This window comes from Portunus trituberculatus, chromosome 44 (genome assembly GCF_017591435.1).
Source record: "Portunus trituberculatus isolate SZX2019 chromosome 44, ASM1759143v1, whole genome shotgun sequence".
Lineage (NCBI taxonomy): Eukaryota > Metazoa > Arthropoda > Malacostraca > Decapoda > Portunidae > Portunus > Portunus trituberculatus.
Genome location: NC_059298.1, coordinates 12,607,723 through 12,613,580, shown reverse-complemented (window position 1 = coordinate 12,613,580; position 5,858 = coordinate 12,607,723). Strand labels below are relative to the sequence as shown.

Here is a 5,858-nt window from a genome sequence, read left to right as displayed (position 1 = left end):
TTAGGCGTAACGCTTTTTAGTTTCGTTTTTTGTACCTTAAAGTTCGCCACCATTTTTTCTTTGTCTTCATATTATCAAACTGAATATAGAGAAATGTCAGAATATTGTGTTGTCTTTTATTTTCTCTTTATTTTACTCTGCACTTTATCTTCCACCATGCATTTCTCTTTTATCAATCACGAGTCACGGGGACAAGAAAACAGCGACCTCAGTATTATCGCAGTGAGGGAGACAATAGTAGACACATCTCTCAATTTATTTCCTCCCCCCCCTACACCAGATTAACGAGCTCTGTCAAAGGATTGTGTGGGAGACTTGGCCCCAAACACACACACACACACACACACACACACACACACACACACACACACACACACACACACACACACACACACACACACACACACACACACACACACACACACACACACACACATGTTCTGAATGGTTTAATTTCTCTCGGCTTTTAAGAGTGGAAGTGGTTGCAAGCTCCATTACCTTTTGTTATCCTTTCCTTTGTTCTCTGTTCACCTTTCCCTTTCTCTCTGTCTGTGTCCTGTCTTTTCTCCCAGCTTCTGTCTGTTTTTCCTGTTTTCTTTTTGGCTTAAATGTCTCTTCTTCATTTTCTTTTCTTCTTTTCTTCTTCTTTTTATTTTCTTTGTTTTTCCTTCTTCTTCTTCTTCATCTTGTTCTTCTTGTTCTTCTTGTTCTTCTTGTTCTTGTTCTTGTTCTTCTTGTTCTTGTTCTTGTTCTTCTTCTTCTGTTGGCGTTTCCCATATGTCTCTTCTCTTTTCCTTATTCTGCTTTTCCTTCCTTTACTCTTGTCTCGCCTTCTTCTGTTTCTTAGTCTTTTTCTCCCAAATTTTTCTATTCCTTGTTTTCTATATTCTATCTTTCTGTATTTCTCTTGCTGTTTTCTTGTCTCTGTTTCTCTGTTTCGGTCTGCCTCTCAAATATTTCTCTCTCTCTCTCTCTCTCTCTCTCTCTCTCTCTCTCTCTCTCTCTCTCTCTCTCTCTCTCTCTCTCTCTCTCTCTCTCTCTCTCTCTCTCTCTCTCTCTCTCTCTCTCTCTCTCTCTTTCCTGTTTCTTTTCTTTTTTCTCTTGTTTTACCTCTTGTTTTAGCTCTTTTTCTCCCGTTCTCTGATTTTTTTTTGTGTATTTTTGCTTTCTTTGTTACTCTATGTCCCTTGTTCTCTGTCCACTGTCTCTGTCCCATTTCCTGTTGTCCCTCCCACGCACATACTCGCAAACACGCAAACCCATTCTCTCTGTTATTTTCTGTTAATTTGTTTTCATTGCTTGTGTTATTCTATTTCCTTTGTAGTTGGGAAATTCCATCATTTGTTTGTTTTTGCATCGTGTGTGTGTGTGTGTGTGTGTGTGTGTGTGTGTGTGTGTGTGTGTGTGTGTGTGTGTGTGTGTGTGTGTGTCAATTTCAGTTTTGTTCGTGATTTTTATTAGAATTTGTTGGAATGATGGTGTATTATTTTTTATGTTTATGACAAAAGAAGGAGAGGAGGAGGAAGAGGAAGAGGAAGAGAAGGAGGATGAGGAGGAGGAGGAGAGGAGGAGGAGGAGGAGGAGGAGGTACTCTAAACTCTGAGGTTCTGGCACTGAGTTTACGTATACCAGCACTCGATACCGGGAATTCTACACCTCCCATGCAGTCCACCGGTTCCATTCGTCCAGCAACGTTTAGAAAACAAATCAGTAACACGTTCATGGCTCCACATCACGGCGCGCTGCACTGAAACGCTGGGAAAAAAGAGACACACTATCCACACGACTAACGTCACTCTTGGGGAAGGCCATTGAAAGAGAGAGAGAGAGAGAGAGAGAGAGAGAGAGAGAGAGAGAGAGAGAGAGGGAGTAGAATGAAATAAGGTAGATTTATCCAGCAAAATATTTTCCCGCTGCCGGGCACTTTTGAACACGGTTGTTGGGTGGCGTGATATTCTGGGGTGGCGAGGCAAAAGGCGGAATTTTCATGTTGTGCCTTGGTGGGTGTTTGAAGCGCTCGGCCCGTCAGCCATGAATCACTCTCGCTCTTCTCTTCCTTTTTACTTTGAAGTGGACAGTTTTAATGCTCGCTGGTTTATCTGGTAAGTGTATTCTTTCACTTTTCAATAATTTGCAAAAATAATCGCAAGAGTTTTATGAGTTTGTTAATGTTTACTTTTAGTTTTTAAAGATTATTGGAAGTCTTAGATTTTTACCTTCCTTGTTAAAAAAAGTTTATAAGTTTGTACTTTCAACTTTTTAAGAATCTTTCACTAAGATCATGATATTTTATGTAACTTTATTGCCTTGAAGACTAATTAATTTTACCTAGGAGAAAGTTTTTTTATATGTATTTTTATGTGCGTTTGTACACTATTTGTATAGCATCTGTAAACTCACTCATTGCAAATGTAAGCTAATTTATATACGCTTAAAAATATTAACTCTCTCTCTCTCTCTCTCTCTCTCTCTCTCTCTCTCTCTCTCTCTCTCTCTCTCTCTCTCTCTCTCTCTCTCTCTCTCTCTCTCTCTCTCTCTCTCTCTCTCTCTCTCTCTCTCTCTCTCTCACACACACACACACACACACACACACACACACACACACACACACACACACACACACACACACACACACACACACACACACACACACCGAAATATTCTCTTTATATCATTCAGTGAAGTTAACTTCTTTTCTTTTCACATGTGGGGCTCAGATCCAGTTCAGTAACAACAATTAGAGGCAAAACTGCACCCAGCATTGCACTGATTTTGTAATGACTCAGCGGTGGCCAAAATTGTCGCGTTCTTTAAGACAAGACTCGAAGTTTTTCCTTCTCATTTTCCCTTTTATTTCTGTTCGCCCGCATTATTAATTTGTAAACACGACCACGGCAGGTTTCTCCAGGCCACGTTTCACTTATTTTGCTGTGCGTGTTTGTGTTTGCTTGGATAGTTTTAAATGCACGTATCGTTAGCATAGTGGTGTGTGTGTGTGTGTGTGTGTGTGTGTGTGTGTGTGTGTGGTTCAATGTCTACACAGGCTGGATCGTAAAAGATAGTATTGTAGATAAATAAGCAAATACTCTTCTTGTACCTCAATCCTACTGCATTATTTCGTATTCATCCACACCAACTCACTTTTCTTTTCCTGCTTTCAGTCTCCTTCAGTTATTATTATCTTGCTCTTGCATTTCTTTATCAGCTTTTTTTTTTTTTTGCATATATATATTTTTCCACTCACTTTCCTTGTCTTTCCTTTTCTCTCCTTATAGCTATTATTTTTTTTCGTTTTCTTTTATTTACTCTCATCCTCTTGCTCCTGGTTCTCGTCCTCATCATCCTTCTTCTGGGTCTCCTCCTTTTTTTTTTTTTTTTTTTTTTTTTTTTTTTCAGCAGATTTTCTTGACCTTCCTTATAGTCTAACCAATCTTTACAACCCTTAACTCACCCGTGGTACACACACACACACACACACACACACACACACACACACACACACACACACACACACACACACACACACACACACACACACACACACACACACACACACACACACACACACACACACACACACACACACACACAGACGAGCACAGTGTTTAAAGTAGGCGAATGTTTGGATTTTGCAGATTAAAAGTTGACTCTGCAGACCGGCCCTTACATTAATGATGGAGGGGGTTGCCGAGAGAGAGAGAGAGAGAGAGAGAGAGAGAGAGAGAGAGAGAGAGAGAGAGAGAGAGAGAGAGAGAGATGCACGCTTCCTGGTGGTTTGTTCTGAACTGTTCATATTTATAAAACGCTTCAGGCTTGCTTTCATTCCACTGTGGCGTGAACGTGTGCTTTCTCTCTCTCTCTCTCTCTCTCTCTCTCTCTCTCTCTCTCTCTCTCTCTCTCTCTCTCTCTCTCTCTCTCTCTCTCTCTCTCTCATCTCCATTGGCCTTCCCGTACAACCCTGCCCTTCTCCCCCTTCCCACTGACTGTCACGCCTGTATCCCCACCACCCTCCTGCACATCCATGCCTATATAACCACTAACACGCCTCCAGTCCCCTCGCTAACTGCCATACTCTGAAACAATTCCGCACCGCACTCCAACTACATTCAATAGACTCTAGTTGAAGGGCCAAAGGTTTTTAGTGCATTTTTTTGTGGTTTTAGTGATAGATTAAGAAAAAAAATTGTGCATTATTCATTGGGTACATACTATTGAGGATCCAGCTAATTATCTCTTTGAAAATAGTCTTGTTGATAAATTGTTTAGGATAAGGGCTTGTTTTTCTACCTTGCATACTTTCACGTCTACCTCTGTTTGTGCTTCCTTACCCTTCCTAACACCCAAGCTTTTCCTTTTTTTTTTTTTTTTTTATCCTATTCTTGTTCCTCTTCCCTGGCTAACCTAACCTCCCTTACCTCCTTCCCTCCGCTTGTGATTTCCTTGCCTCTCCCATTTGTCCACCATTCCCATTCCCACCACTATTCCTTATAAAATATGTTCCTTCCTTCCCTTAAGATTTGAATGATATGCATGTACTTCACCAATTCTATCCTAACTCGTACCTTGTATCTTACTTCATTATAAGCTCCACTCTTTCTGATTTAACCACTATGTCTATCCTCTCGAACTCCCCATTTCTGCTACTCTTTTCATCTCTCATACTTTAAACACTCCTATCTCTTCTCCACTCTCCATGCACAGCTTTTGACCTCCCTTTTCCAACCTCCACCACTACCATCACCTCTGATATAACTCTCAGGTCATCCTCAGTCCCCATCCAGCCACCAGCTCCCACACCACCACTGCCATCACATCACCTGACCTCCATGTTACCATCGGGCCACAATATCCGCGTCTGAAGCACCACGCACACTTCGGCTATCGGGGCCGCCATGTTTTGGCATCTGTGTCGCTGAAATATGCAGGTGAGTCGATGCGACCAAGCCAGGTTATTAAATTCTTGACACTCGACGCTGTGCTGGGGGATCACTACAGGATTGGCGGGGGCGTCGGGGTGTAGGGAAAGCTTGCGGTGTTGGCAGAAAGGGTGTGCGGCTGTAGTTGTTGAAATGGTTGCCTTTTTTCGTTTTCTTGAAATATTTTCCAGTTGCAGCGTCTTGGCACTTTCTGGTTTCTGTCTGTCCTCACCTTTCTGGAAATATTCAGGCCTTGCTCTTGTATTTCGAAACGTTCCTTTCTGTTCCTTTTATGTCGTGTGATGTTTTTTTTCTTTTTTCTTTTCTTTTTTGCTTTAGGACTGCCTTGATCTGAGGTTTTTACTTTGGAGTATTAGAAAATTTTCGTTTTTTCCGGATGACTATTTTTAGCGGAAGACTCCAGTTCAGTTTTTTTTTCATGCTTTCATCAGTGTAACTCTTCATTATCTCCTATTATTTTTCAGCGTGTCATCTTCTGCGTACACTTTCACATTTTCAGAAAAGTTTTTCTTTTAGATATTTTTCTCATAGTATCACTAACTCGATCTGCATATTTTTTAATATTTTCCTGCCGGTTTCATATATTCTTTTAGTTTTTAAAATTGAGTTTTCATATTTTCAATTTTTCCTTACATTCTTCCCATTTTCTTTTTAGTCTTTAGCATTACAAAAAGGAATATGAAGAGTAATCCCAATCTTTTCAGTGTGGCGGTAATTAACAAAGTTTTCCCAGAGGCAACACAAGCCGGACGGCCTTTGTTTGTGGATCAGCGAGGCCTCAACTTTCGTTTTCTTTATGGATGGAATAGCTCTCCATTAAAGGGAAAAAACAGACTCGCCGCACAATTTTGCAAATTATGAGACTGGCAATTGTTATGTTGACCCAGCTTTAGGAAAGAAATAGATGAGTGGACACACACA

General features: G+C 40.9%; 1 long non-coding RNA gene across 1 annotated transcript in view; it reads left to right on the top strand.

The window, feature by feature from the left end:
• The window catches only part of LOC123518799, a 57,452-nt gene extending 52,534 nt beyond the window's left edge, over window positions 1–4,918 (top strand). Inside the window, exon 4 of the long non-coding RNA XR_006678879.1 lies at window positions 4,760–4,918. This is a non-coding gene — a long non-coding RNA (uncharacterized LOC123518799). The remainder of the gene's footprint in view (window positions 1–4,759) is intronic.
• The last annotated feature ends 940 nt before the right edge of the window (window positions 4,919–5,858 follow it).